Genomic DNA, 15,151 nt, shown 5'->3' on the forward strand with positions numbered 1-15,151 from the left:
GGGCGGCGCTGCGGCGGGGAGAGGGGACAGGGCGGCGGGGAGGGGGGGAGCTGCGAGGGGCGGTTGTGAGGGGTGACGGGGTCGGGGAGGGGTCGGGGCGACGATGAGGGGCTGTGAGGGGTGACGGGGGATTGCGAGGGGGCGCGGGCTGCTGGGCCTGGCAGCGTTGGGTGAGGAGGCCTCGGGCTTGGTTGGGCACTGCAGGCTGGACTTGCCGAGGCTTCAGGTGAAAAGCTAAGTGCAGATATAAGATGCAACTGTTGCTTTAAGGACACTTTAATGTCTGAATAGTTTTCAGCTCAGTAACAATATGAGTGTTTTTTTGCAAAGCCTGAAATGGCTCAGACAGAAATGGGTTCATTTTAAAGATGAAGGATGTCCATAGTGTTTCTTTGACTCGACTTGGCAGCAGTCTTCTGTTTATGGCTGGATAAATAACTGCTACATTAAAGATTATTAACTAGGAATGCTTAAGTGACCAATAAACTAATCTTTTATGTGGCATTGTAAATGTACACAGCTTGGTAATGCTGGCTTTTGCCAAACAGATATGTTTGTATCTACTTTTCTTCCTGGAGAAAGGTGTTCATCGCTGGCAGCTTTACAGAAGTCAGGGAATGCTAGGCTCTAAGTACTAAACCCTGCAGCGGCTCAAATAAAGAGCAAGACCTGGTGACCCCCTGGGCACGGGGGGCAATGAGCCTGCAAGGGTTTTCTAGGGATAAATGAAGGGTATTCATTTATAGGGCTGCCAATCAACAGCTTCCCTGAGTTTTGGAGAACTTTCACGTGGCATGAAACAAGCAGTTCGACAAGTGCAGCCTGTTTTTCCTATGAGTTTGTGTCTTGAGCACAGCTTCTCTCTCTCTTCTTTGAAAGCTGATAAAGGGTGAGCTCATACTGAACCATTCCTTTGTGTAGGGGTGCTATTCCACCTGAGCATTCACCTTTCTGGAGTGTATCGGAACAAAATTTCTTCAGTCCATGCAGTGGTATATCTCTCATTTTCTTGTGAAACCAGGCTAGAGTTATGGTCTAGGCACTGGATGTAATGGAGTCTTTTTGGCAGGGGCAGTGGAGGGACTGGAAGGCTGGGCTGGGAAAAGACATGGAAGCAAGAAAAGAAAAGAAAGGAAAGAGAGTGGGGAATGGTTGAGTGGGTGGAATGGGCCATCACACAGGAAAGCTGTCCATATGGGTTTCCAACAGCCTTGGAGAGGAGGCTAGCACTCGTAGGGCGGGCAGGAGTGCGGGTGGAGGATCGGCAGAGAGTGCCAGGGTGCACAGAAGGGGCTTAGGCCAAAGCCCGAGCTGGGCTAGTGAAACTGTGGCTTTGCTGGTCCCACAGCAATGCGGTTTGTGCATGGCTGCTTGCTTTTCAAAAGCTGATAAGCCTGACAAAGTGTGACCTCCTGTGGGTATAACTGGGAATTACTGTGGAATAATTAAAACAAATCCTATTCATATCACATGCCAGCATCTTAATGGGAGGTTTGCACAGTGCTGTGGATCACCTTCTCTTCCACCTGCAGCAGCTGGACCTGGTTCCATCCCTCTGGATGAGCCGCTGATGTTCCTCCCGGCAATGAGGGTGATGCTAAAGCCGAAGGTGCCAAAATTGGGTGAGTGAAGCTGGGTGCTTGAATGATACTAAAAGGGACACCGTTGTGAAGGCAGCCGCACATTTCTTTGTGACTCCAAGACGAGTCCATCCGCAGAACACGATGGTTTCCATTTGGTTGGATGGGTTGCAGCCAGCTTTTCCTGTTTCTTTGTCCCTTCCCTCTCCCCAGCTATGGAACCTCCTGCCTTCTAGGGGGGATGATCATCTTGTTGTACCGTGAACGCCATGGCAAGGGTCAGCCATTGGTACTGGGTGATCCTCTTGGCTGGACAGGGAGTTTGTTAGGAGGGAATTAGCAGCCTCCCTTCTGGATGACTTTAATCCCTCTCCTCCATGAGGGGACCGGGACGTAGCTGTGTGGTGACATTTGTAGCACGCTCTCAGCATATTACGTCGGGTATTCCAGTGTGTGATGGCTGCCTGTTAGCATCTGGCTTTGGCTGCAGGTTCTGCTGTTGCATTAGATACCTAGTGGAGTCAGGTCCACAGAGATCCCTCTGGCTGTTGGACCACCCTGGAGCCACTCTTCCTACCTCCTGACTCTCTGAGGGAGAGAGTTCATTGCAGAGGGATCTTGCATATGGCAATTTGCCTCCACCCATGGAGTGTCTGCCTGGTACCTGAGGGGTCTTAGGGAATGGGTTATTTTCCTATGGCTTTTCCTGAGAGGGTGATTTTGAAGGACTTTGGTTTATTCTCAAGTGCGGGTGTATTGTATGAGCTCCAGGGGCTGTCAGTGAGTCACATGCTACAGACATGAATGGATAACTACATGTTGCTTGATTTGTGTCCTGTGCTGTCTTTGACGTTGTCTTGGTCCATTCCTTTCCTCTGTACGCCTCTGCACCAGCCCAAATGTAGCACTGCCTCTTCTCAGGGGACTTACTGGCTCTCACCAGACAAAGCAGGGTCTGTTTTTTCAGGCACTGATGCCCTTCATAGCATTGTGTCTCTGCCTGGGTAGCTGGCTCTGGGTCTTGGGTGTATTTACCACGTAGCGTGATGGAGTGGGAGCAGCGAGGGGCCTGCAGAGTTCACAGCAGAGGTGGCTGGACAAGCGAGTGCAAAAGCAGGCTGTGATCCCGTGGCTTTGCTTTCTGGAGACCTGAGAAAAGGCTGAACCCACCTGGATGAAGGATGAGAAGAGGGTGTGGTGCCCAGAGGGCCTCTGGCTGGAGCAGTTCCTCGCTGTCCCAGCCAAACAGCAGGTCCCTAGCTTAGCCTGTCAAGTGGCCTTTGCACCCAAGTCCATGGCACTGGGTGCTCTCAGACCTGCCTATGTTCTCCCCTAGGGCAAGGCAGAACCTGCAATTAGTGTTTCCGAAAGGTGTGAAACGGAGCCAGAGCAAAAGCACGCTCGGTGGGTGCTCTGACCCAGGCCTGGTCCTCGCAGCCCTTGCACCTGTGCCGGAGCGTGAATTGCCGCTCTGTGCTGGTGCCCCTCACCCACTCTGCACACTCTGTTTTCATTAGTGCATGCTCTTCGGTTAAGAACTGTTCTCACTTCCAGCTGAACAAACACTTTCCATCGCGTGTAAAATCCAGCCTGGTGCTAATAGGCGTCTCCCCCCCCCTTCCTCCCTCGCCTCTGCCACCTTTTGTGCAGTTGGCAGGACAAAAAAGTGGCGCTATTACCTGACTTATTATTGGCACGGGACTGTAATTTATGGCGTATGCTTGGTAAAGTGCCATGCTGAAAACATTTATGGCCCACTTAGAGTCCTGCGGGGTGATGGGGAGGCTGATGGCTGTGGAGGGGAAGCCAGTTGTTCCACCCTTGCAAAATACTGCACAGCCCAAAAGCTTCCTCTGCCTTCTGGCAGCAACTCTGGGTGGGCAGGCTCAGCGACCCTGCCCCATGGATGTCAGACCAGGTTGAGACACCCAGGACAGATGTAAGACCTTGTTGTCCTCAGGAAACATACAGTTTTGTCTCCTTTTGGGCATTCATTGAATTCCTCATCTTTACTGCTTCTGGTCTTGTACAGTCTCACCCCTTAGGTCAGGATCTCAGACCCTGCCTTCCTCATGTTCCTTGTACATGTGGCACCTCCTCCTTCCTCCACAGGCTGCAACATCCTGTCCTCTTGTGGAAGAACAAATGCTAGCCTGCAGAAGCTGCCCCACATGTAGCAGATCAAGCACAGGAGTTGTGAATAACTCCTCCTGAAGGATGGCATTATAGCAGGTCAGCTGCTCTCTAGCAACTAGGTTCATGCTTTGAAGCAAACAAACCAATCATTTGGTTCACCATGTCTGGGTTTGGCCTGGAAATGTGCTGTGGAGAGAAGGGGACAAATGAATTATCATTCATAGAATCATAGAACAGTTTCAGTTGGAAGAGACCTTCAAGATCATCGATTCCAACCTTTGTCGTAGCTCTACCAACACCACTAAACCATGACCCTAAGTACAACATCTACCCGTCTCTTAAAGACCTCCAGGGATGGTGACTCCACCACCTCCCTGGGCAGGCTGTTCCAATGCCTGACAACCCTTTCAGAAATTAAATTCTTCCTAATGTCCAGCCTGAACCTCCTCTGGTGCAGCTTGAGGCCATTTCCCCTTGTTCTGTCGCTTGTTACTATGGAGAAGAGACCGACCCCCGCCTCGCCACAACCTCCTTTCAGGTAATTGTAGAGAGCGATAAGGTCTGCCCTCAGCCTTCTTTTCTCCAGGCTGAACAGCCCCAGATCCCTCAGCCGTTCCTGATTTAAGACATGCTCCAAATCCCCCACTAGCTTAGTAGCCCGCCTCTGTACCCTCTCCAGCACCTCAGTGTCCTTCTTGTAGAGAGGGGCCCAAAACTGGGACACAGTACTCAAGATGTGGCCTCATCAAAGCCGAGTACAGGGGAATTATCACCTCCCTGCTCCTGCTGACAACACTATTCCTGATGCTGTAGTTGGGGTGGATTTGAATAGCAATCTAGGGGTCAAGGGAAAGTCTCTCCTGGCAGCAGTGACTTTTCCAGCGATTGAAGAGAAACTTGTGAGAAATGGGCCTATATACCCCAGTCTTGGTGTGGAAATTCAGCATGGAAAAGTGGTTTTGACACTAGGCTATTTGCTGATTACTGAAAAGTTAATGTTCGCTATTGAGCTTCACTCAGGAAAACATCATCATTCATCTTTTAGAGGTATTTGGAGCTTGGCTGTCTGCCCTGTCCAGTTATTCTGATTCAAAGGATGAGGAAGTAGAGCATTGTCCAAACTATTTCACCAGCTTCAGGAGCACTCTTTCCCTGAAGCTGCTTAGTTAGAGAGGGCATTTGCTTGGCCTGCAGTGAGCCAGACTCTGTGCACGACGGGGAAGGATCACATGGCACTTTCTTCAGGTTCAGTCTGCCAGCTGCTGGGTGGAAAGCAGATCTTATGAGCCTTCTGCTTCAACAGTGCTGTACACGCATCTGTGTGCTAGTGCTGAAGGAGATGTTCTGGCTGTCAGTGTGTAAATCCCAGGTGCTCTGTGCTAGTTGCTCTCTAATGGTTTGTAAGATAAAACTTGGGGGGTCGGATAACACGAGAGTCGCGTGATGCCCCCACTGCCAAGCTGATGCCACTTCGAAACAGAGTCATCATCCCTAGCTGCTGTTATTTCTGGGCATCCTGTCCAAAGGGTCCCAAGGCTGAGGTTTTGGTCTGGGAGAATGCCTTGAGCTGGAGTTTCTTCACTCATGCTGTGGTTGGGCAACGCGTGTGTTTTGGATGGCATTCGTTTCCCCAAACAGTAGCTGTCTAGAAGTTTGCCATCTGGTGTGATTTTGTCCTTCAAGCTCCATCTGTGCTATGCAGTGGGGAGAGACTGAAGCTTCCCATGGGTGAATCAGCACATTTGTCTTAAGCACTGTTGGATGGAGCAGGTCACTCTGAAGCTGCTTCTGTTTCTTCTCACTGGAGCTTAGATACTCAGGTGCCGAACTGGGTGCTAAAATCAGAGGAGGTGAAAGCCACCCCTTGCACTTTTAGTGTGAGCAGGAGATGGTGGGAAGCTCATGCCGTCTGTGAGGTCTGAGCCACCTTTTGGCCTTGTTCTGTTGACCGAGTTCCAGACACCCTGTGCCCAACTTGAATCTCCATCCAGATTCTAGAGATAGCCCCCCTTTCTCAGACGGTGTGAAGTGGATGGGTGGCAATGCTGGGGCTGGATCCCACTGATAGCAGAGAAGAACTGCGATCTTGTGATGCTTCAGTGGATCCCACAGGGTGAAAGCAGTTTGGCTGGTAATGAAACCTCTACTGAGTGTGAGATTATTCAGTGGGAAAAGGAGGGCAAATGGCAAAAAATACCTGTCTTAAGAGGGTTCACTGTATATGCACCTGATAAAAATCATAACATGGGATCAACTTTCTTCTCTGCTTGCTCGGCTTTTGGCATGCATAACCAAGCTCTGGCAGGCAGGGCAAATTTCCTACTCCCTGGGGTCGTTAAAAAAAGACCATTTCCCCATTTAAAGAGCGGGAGGGAGGTGGGGATGGAAAGGGGAGCTGAGCCAGGCAGCAGGCTAGCCCTGCCCATGCTGCTGCACAAGCTAGCAGAGCCTTAGCTCTCCCACCCCCACCGCTCTCCATGGCGTTAGGCACGTGGGATTGAGGGGGGCTGGATGGGTATGAAAGCAAACACACATCTGGAAGTTCCTCCAGTTAATTGGGCAATTATTCATACCACTCTTGCTGGAAGCAGCCTGCTACTGCTGAGCCAAAACCAACAACAACAGACCGTAGGCGTACTCCATCCCCACTCGGAGCAGGGATGCATGTGTGGCGGGGTGGGGCAGCGGAGGGCAGGTTAAGCAGTGAGGGCATGGAACCACTCCTGGGCTGCTCTGCTTGGCTGTGGAGGTGGGTGGGGAAGCTCTGGAGGTCCTGGGTGCGGTGAGATGCGAGGGAAGAGCCTACTTCACAGCACATGTGGGCCCCAGGTGGGGAGGGGGAGGCTGCTGCTCTGGAGCACCATGAGAACCCAAGTCAATCTGTGTTGGGTTTTATTAGGAGCTTGGCAGGCTGTGGTGTCAGTGAAGGTAGTCCAGGCCCAGCTGTGCTCTGTAACACTTTACTCCTCGTAAATAGTGGATTCGCTGCCATGTCTCCCCGGCTCCCACCTGAGCAAGGCTTTGGCAGCCCATGTTCACCTTTTCCATCCCTCCTCCTTCCCCTTCCTCACTTCCCTGGTTCCTCCTTAGTCTGACAGCATGTGCCCATCCCCTGCCTGTCTCTGGTATCAGTGCTGTGCAGGTGAAGCACTGAGGGGGTGCAATGCTGGCTGACCTTGGCTTTGACAGTTTATTCCCCATGGTCTACCTGTGAGGTGGGAGCTGGGTGTGAGTGCTTTGGTCAGAGTGGCTTTCCCTGTGGCAGAGTTAATGGGCCTCAGCAGATTCTTGGGAATATGATGTGCAGGGGCACCCTGGACACCATCATCTTTGAAGCATTGCATCTCCTCCTTCTCCTCTCTAAATCTGGTGGGATATAGCGTTGCTCCTGAAGCTGAATTCTCTGTGATTGCATATCAGTGGGACAGACCACATCTTGAAGGCATTCCCCTGGAACCGTGGCTGACTGCTGTTTGAGTGCTTTGCCATTCCCTCCTCACTGGTGAAGCTCACAGGAAGCTGACCCCCTTCCAGCAGAATATCTGTTACTGATAAAAGCTATCACCTTCTCTCAAATTGCGCCTGCTGCAAGGAGGTGGGGGTGCTGCATTTAGCCCATCTGCTTCCCGCTTTGCCTGAGAGAGAGTCTCTGGCACTGGCAGATATTGTGGCAGCCTCAGAAGTTCACGCCGTGCTGGGCTCCACCAGCATAATTGAACCCAGCTCCAGCCAAGCCCAGATAGGATATGGAAGGAAAAGGGTTCCTGTTGTTCTCTCTTTCCTTGTCTTTTTCCCCTCTTCCATGAGATGGATCTTCTCTGAAGAACTTTAATGCCATTAATTCAAGATCTTCCTTAGGATAACATAAATCAGACAGACAGTTTGGCTTTGGGATGAACATGTGAACGTAAGCAAGACTGTATTGGGTCACACCATGGAGGTGCCTGGTGCAGGATCCTCTCCCCAGCATTGCTGGAGTGAATGCTCTAGGAAACAGCTTAAAACAATGCATACATGGTGTGTATTGTCCTGCCTCTTCTCTGGCAGTCCGTGAATGTGATGAAAGGTTTATCTAGTGGGTGATCAGCTCATATTTTCATCTTTGTTTGTCCATTTTTGAAGTGTTTTAGAAGCAGCGATGGTGCTAACTCAGAAAGGCTTGGGGATGTAAAGTTCTCTGCATGAGATTTAGTAGTGGTCCCAAAAGTACTGTGAGGACATCTCACCATCAAAAAACGTTGGAAAGAGGGGAGCATGGTTCCCGGTTTTACAGGAGGGAGCAAAGAATTTAAATGGCTTATCTGAAATCTCAGTGGGAATCCTTAACAGCGTGTGGTGTTGAAACCAGATTCTTGGACTTCTGTGACTGTCCAGCCTTCCTCTTTGATAATCACCCACACAGAGATCTAGGTTAGGATGGGAACTGATCGTTGAGGAGCTAATGCAGAAATAAAACTAACTGAAGTGAAAGCCTTCCTTACCGTCAAAGTGGATGACTGTGCTGTAGAAGGAGGATATCACCCAGGTGGAGAAGCCAACCAACGAAACTTGCTTTGTCTGTGTTTAAGAAATGGAAACGTTGCTGAGGTTCCGGCTGAGGAAATACGGTGCTGAAGGTGCTCAGAAAATCAAGGTACGTGGTGAACAACAAATAAGAGCGGTACAGTGTCAGGGAACAAGGAGCGAGTTCAGTACAGGATCCGCTAGTCAGCTGGAAGGGACAGGCTAGAGCTGCCAGCCATGTCAAAGGGATGGGAAAGGTAGGAGGGTGTATAGAGCTGGGCACTGAAATGAAACAGCCAAGATACAAGCACCAAGGGACAGCTCTTGCTCTCACTGTAGGGAATGGACCGACTCCCATTGACGTCAATGAGGGCTGAACTGGGACCCTTGCGAGAAATATATTGAACACAGACAAATCCAACAAAGTCAAAACAGATGATGCAGGCCTCTTAATTCAGTCACAGGGAGCTTGTTGCGAAACCTAACGAGGCAGTTCTGTCAAGCAGCCATCTCCAAGCCCAGTAGGCTCCAGCCTAGGAGAGGAACATGGGAGGCTGTGGTCCTGGAGAAGGCACGCCCAAGATGGAAGGCAGAAATGGCATGGGATGGGTCCGCGTTGTGCTTGAACATAAACCCACTGGCAACCTGGTTTGTGCGACTTCCTTAGCTACCTTACCATAGCCCAAGTGCTGTTTCTTGAAGCTTCCCTGTCCCCCTGATGAAGCTTTTATGAAACTGGAGGCGCGGACAGACTGGACAAGTTATCACAGAGGAACATGCTGCTGTACATCAGCTGACGGTGGGGGGCATCTGTGTGCACACCCTTAATCCATGGCACATGCAAGTCAATTCGTGTTAGCCAACGTGACAGAACCGCACTAAGCTGGCTGAAGTGACCTTATTTGCAGGGACTAAGCGAATGCACATGGACTGTAATGCTGACACGCAGTAACTGGTTACTGCGTGATAGCCTGTTCCTGTGTTTGCCTTCAGTCTGTGACTCATCGCCCCAAACTCTTGCCTTGCGGTTCTTCTCAGCCCTTATTCCAGGTTCCTAGTACCTGGTTTCCTCTGCGTCAGGCATGTCTGTGATCCTACCCCAGCCCCTTGTCTGTCCAGAGGGTAGTTTTGGCAGGTCTCCTGCACTGCTCCATGGAGTCACAACGATCTCCTCCAGGGACAGGATCTCCTAGTCCTCTTCACAAGCAAAAGTACTTAGGCAATCAGCTCCCTGTGGGGACTCAGGTCATGTCTCAGAGCATATCACCTCACTCCACAAACACCCGACCCTTTCCAGCCCAGCAGGCCTCCTTTGGCACCATGACCTGCCTGTTGTCCATGTTTGCTTGTTCCCTCCACTTGGAGAAAGCGGTGAGTGAAGGCAAGGTGCTACTCTTAGAGAGCAAGAAGATGTGGAGCACCCTAGCGAGGTCAGTGGGAAGATCTGGGCAATAATGTCTCTCTGGCACAGTGGGAGTTTGGAAAAGGCAAAGGAGTTGAAAGGAGAAGCAAGATGAAGTTACCAGTATGGGTTATGAAACTGAAAACAGAAGGAGCTGAGTTTCTGGATGGTCCTGAGGTTGTGGGCCTTTGAAAGTGACCTGGCTTGTCCATGACCAAGCACTGATTCAGGCTGAACAGCAGAGACTTCAGTGAAGCCACCCTTACTCTACACCATGTTGAAGAAGAATCCAGTCCTGAAAGTCCCATATCTTCTAAACCTGGAGTTGCATGTCCTAGCTGTGATATGGGAGAGGGGACAGATCTAAATCAACTGATTTGTGGCTGGAAAATTCAAAGGAATGGGAAGAGGATGCTGGGATAGAGACAGGCAGGGGGCATTGTTGCTCTTAAAATGGTTCTGTACTGTGTGTGCAGCTTAGATGTTTTGGAAAGGGTGGAATTTCACCCTTGATTCCCACTGGATATACTGGGCAGCAACTTTGCCTTCCTTTTCATCCTGGATCACTGAAATAGCAGCATCTTGGACAGGGACCAGCTTCCTTGATGTAAGACCCATGCTTTGGGGAGGAGCCCAAGAGGGTGGAAGCTGGGACAGGCTACCTGCAGTGGCCATTGAGGCATTGCCTGAGCTTTCAGGAATCGAGTGAGGAAAGCCAAAGCTGAGCAGTGCCAGAGCCAGCAGATATGAAAGACACCAAGAAGGGCCTCTTTCAAGTATGCCAGGAGTAAAATGAAGGCTAAGGAAAGTGTGGGCTCGCTGCTGAACCCAGAAACAAAGGACATAGAAAAGGCAGAGATCCTGAATGGTTTTTAGGACACTAGGTTGTTTAGTGCCTTTATTAATGGCTTAGAGTGCACTCTCAGCAACCTTGTGGATGATATCAGATTGGGGGCAAACAGCTGATACACTGGAGGGCACTACTGCTCTTCAGAGGGACCTTCACAAGCTGTTGTTTGTTTTATACTGTGGTGTGCCTTTCAGGGCTGATGGCCTGGCTTTTCTCTGCTGCCTGGGCTGCTCGGTTACTTCTTCAGTTTCAGGCAGCCCTCTTTCTCTGAAGATGTTGGAAACAAGCTTCCCTTCTCAAAGTGAGCAGCCGAAGGGATTGTGTTAGGCTAGTCACACCTCAGCCAGTGAAATTTGCACTGTGAGCCGTAGCTGCGTGCTTGTGGGTTTCCCACACTAACAGATTCTCCAGGAGCCACATGCAAGCTGCTGCATCAGTCTGATGTAGTTTTGCTGCTGACTTGCATACGGGCCGTGAGGTGGGAAAGGGGCTGCATCTGAGTGAAGGCGTGGGCTCAGAGAAACCCTGCCCCAGGTTAGCTGTCCAGCCGCAGCCTGGCACAGAGCTGCATCCATCTCCATGCCAATTGCTGCATGGGGACCATGTTCTGGGTTCACACTGAGACGCAAGGTTATTCACACGCAGAGCGGTTCACACTGTGTGGCGAGGTAAAGGTGTTTCTGGAAGCACATAGGAAAGCAGCAGCAAGGGTGGTGGGAGCACACGACCTCCTCAACTGTGCCCAGCGGCACAGCAGTGTAAGCAATACCATGTCTTTGGGGCAGTATCTGGGACAGCCTCCCCCATCAGGACTCCTACTTCTCCTGATTCATGGGCATATCCTATAGTGAAGTGTTATTTCTAAGACTGATTTTTCTCTCTCCCTTGTCTCTTTATAGCGAAGACTGTTCCTCGCCATGCCCCACTACCGTTTGCCTCCTTCAGATATCCGTGTGGGGATGTTTATTGACGGGACAGCATGCAGCAGTCAGTGCTGCCAAAGTCAACGCATCTCGTGTCCGTTTAGGGCAGGCTGGGGCTGTCAGCTTCATGTCTCCTGAGAGATACCAAGGCTGTTTGTTGACTTTGTGCTTGGCCGGTGTTAGATAAACAGTGAGCTTGTATTATTTTTGTGCTTCTTCCTATGAACAGCTCAAGCGCTGTAGTGGGCACATCAGTTGTTTCCCCTGGATTTTGTTCTGAGTGTTTGGCGAAGCCTGGGGAAAAGAGACCGTTATCTTTAAAACCTGTCTGGAAGGGTGAGAAAATCATGGCCCTTCTTGCTGTTCTGGGGCCTGGGCATGGTTGATGTTGCCTGGTATTTTTGGATGCTGGTCTCCCAAGGTAGGGGGCTGCTTCTTTTCACCAGGTACTGGTATACATGGTCATTCTGTTTCTAAGCGTTAACCTCTCTGTTTTATGGTGGTGGCAGCCTCGGTGCAAAAGCAGAGGCAGCAAGTCTGAGCAGCCAGCTCAAGGAAACCTCCTCTCCCAGGGCTTTGTCTTCTCTGGTGAATCCTCTGGTGTCCTGGAAAGTGTGAATCCTGCCTAAGGCTTCTGCGTGAGGAGGGCATTTTGGGAAGCTCAGTGTACTGTTTTCTGGTGTCTGATAGAAGCTGAGCTCTCACAGCAGCTTTCCATGTGGGTTCCTCCGATGCAATTGGTAGAAGAGAGGGACCTCATGCCACAAATTGAGTCAGACCATTAGCTTCTTGACCCCTCTGTCAGATTTGGGTGAAACTTGTTGGTGGGTTCCTGAACTGTTGGGGACAGATGAACAAACACACATGGTGTGATTGCTTAAGTTTTGATTCTATTTGAAACCAGGCTGAAACAGCCAGCTCCACCATTCCCCATGGGATAGCTTGCGACCAAAAGTATTGCAGAGGTAATGAGAACAATGCTCCCTGGTTCCTGGACTGGATCTTTTGTTGGTGTAGATGAGTTCTGTGCCATTGGAACCAGCTGACAGATGCTGATCTGCAGCAGCTGGCCTGAAACTGCAGTTCCAGCTGCGCTAGAGTTTCAGAGAACTTTGCTAAGGCATGCACAGGTAGCCAGAGGAGAAAACTGGGTTAAGAAATGCTTGATTTTGGTCTTGGGCTTCTGCCAACAGAGAGCAAGCCCTGCTGAACACAACGGGGACATGAAAGTGAGACCAATCATTTTCTCAGGTGCTGGAATATTTCAAAGTCAGTCACAAGCAGAGCAGAGCAGCCTGAGGTATGCTGGCCCTGGTGGGGTGAGCTTGCTTGAGACAGGTCTTTCCCACTAGACTTCAACCAGCAGGAGGATGAATATGCTGGGAGAGGGGACCCAAGTAGTTTTTTGGTCTCCTCAGCTTTCTTGGCTACCTGGGATTTTTGTTTGTGGCAGTAAAGTAGAAGTTGGAGGCCAGCCTACCCCTGCAGCACAGTACTATGCTTTGATTCTTCACCCAACATCAATAAATTATGCCTGTAGGATTAGAGCATGTCACAGTTCCCTTCCAGGCTGTGTGTTCAGCTTTCCTTCCCACAAAACTCTGCCAGGGTGAGGGCAGGTCAAACAGTCTGTAGGTGGTGTTAGTGGTGGTTAGCACAAGCACCATATCATGAACCACAGAAGCGGTGAGCAGAGTAGCTTCTCTGGTGTGATTCAAGGCTCTTTAAGAAGAACAGAGGAGATAAGGGGAACTGGGTAAAGTGTCCTTGGAAAAATAAACGGAACAAAACGAAACAAGTTACAGTTGAGTTAGGAAGAACAACAGCTGCTGAGAGCAGCGAAGGTGTTTCTAGACAAAGAACTGCAAAAATTTTAAAAGGGAGCCAGAATTAAGAAGCCACGAGCAAATGAGCAGGCTATGACCTCCACTGAGTCTGAAGGAGGAGATTTGGCAGAGCTCCCCAGCACATCATCATGTCCACGTTCCTGATGCTCTGCAAATGTCTGCTTAGCACCTTCAGGTCTTGCTGAAGGCAGCGTGTATCGCTGCTTAGGACTGTATGTGAGTCCAGGACAGCGTGCTGATTGCTCAGCTCCTGCTGCCTTGACTTACTTACTTTGGCATCAAGAGTGGGAAGGACGACCATGTTATCCTTCTGCTGTGGGGCTGTGATGTGGCTCGATTCCCACCAAATACTGGTACTGAAGAGTGTTCCTGGATCCTGCAGTTTAGGCACACTGTCTGGACTGCCTCGTACTTCTCAGTCCTCAGCACTGAAACCCTTGCAGATAGGAAAGATGAAGAACTGAAAGACCTTATTTTTAGATCACAAAGAATACTCTTTCTGGCTCCTTGTTTTCTATCATGGCTGGTCACACTGCCCATCTCCCTTTCTCGGTTCCTCTCCCACCGTGTGTACCTATCTGTTGCCCTTCTGCCCCATACTTCCCATCCCTCCTGCAGCCTCCCTAGTGCTGTGATGCCAGGAGAGCAGATATGCTGCCAGGGATGGAGGTGGTTCCTGCTATGCTGATGCTGTCTGTGAGCTGTCTGGTTCCTTGTGCAGTTCCTGGAGCCAATACATGGCTGCAGTTCTCCGTGGATTTGCCACTGCTTGCAGCCCCCACGCAGTCGTGAATGGCAGCTGGCAGTAATGTGCTAAGCAGCAATAATGCGGTCACTTGTGGGCATGTCAGCATAGTCCTGTGGTGGTTGCCTGTGGACGTGTCAGAATGGCTTCTGCCTCCCAAGTGCCTGCCCCGAGGGGGCTGGACAAGGTGACCAACCAACCTTAATCATTCTGGGATTCTATGAAGTAAGAATTGCCCCTCTGCAGGGGAGGGTGGGCCTGTACAGAGGTGGGATGGGGTCTGTATTTGTGAGGTTATGCTCCCCTGGTGTGACTGGCAGTCTTAAGCATTGAGAGTGGAAGAGAAGCGAAGAGAGTCTTTTACCAGGAAATGAGCTCAGGAACTGGATACTCAAGTGATAAATTGTTTGAATGTGTCGGGTTGTGTCTTGTGCCCCTGTGCAGGACCTGGCACAGAGACCAGGAGCGCTCTGTGCTCCTAGAAACAAACAAGACAGCAAAGATGTGCCTAGGGGCCTTGAAGCACTATCTCGAACGTTTGCCTTCCTAATGCTGCTCCTGGGAGCCTTGGCTGCTTGAGATGATAGTATGTGCCTCTTATCTCAGCTGGGCAGGCTGGAACACCCAGGTGCTGTAAGATTTCTCTGCAGAACCAATTTGAAAATCTTTCTTGGAGGCCCTGTGTACACCAGCCTCCCATGGCTGAGAACTGTCCGTTTATTGAACCGTTTTGCAGGACAGTGGGAAACAGCGAAGCCAAGGTAACTCACAGGTATCGCTGGAGGAAACATATTACCCCTCTGAAAGCACTGGCCTGGCTGTGGGCTCCAGGCTGTCCTGGTCCACAGAGGTTCACAGTGCCCATCAGGATCCTGCACTTCAGTGTCTCCATCCAAGGCCACTGTCTTGACTTGTCCTTGGCTTCAGCATGCCTTTTGCTCCCTCCCATCCGAGGACGTGCACTAACTGGCTCCTACATCACCTGCAGTTGCTCTGTAAGAGATAGAGGAAGGAGAGCTGTAACTAATGGGGTAGAGGTTCACTGAGATGCTCCTTCCCACCCTCCAGATAAAGCCACTGAGGCTGGCTGGGATGTTTTGGTGTCTGGACAAACTTTTGCAGTGAGTGGCAAGGTGAGGTGAGTGATGCTTGAGTCCTCCCTTGC

The sequence above is a fragment of the Leptosomus discolor genome, chromosome 14 (assembly GCF_034619465.1).
Source record: "Leptosomus discolor isolate bLepDis1 chromosome 14, bLepDis1.hap2, whole genome shotgun sequence".
Lineage (NCBI taxonomy): Eukaryota > Metazoa > Chordata > Aves > Leptosomiformes > Leptosomidae > Leptosomus > Leptosomus discolor.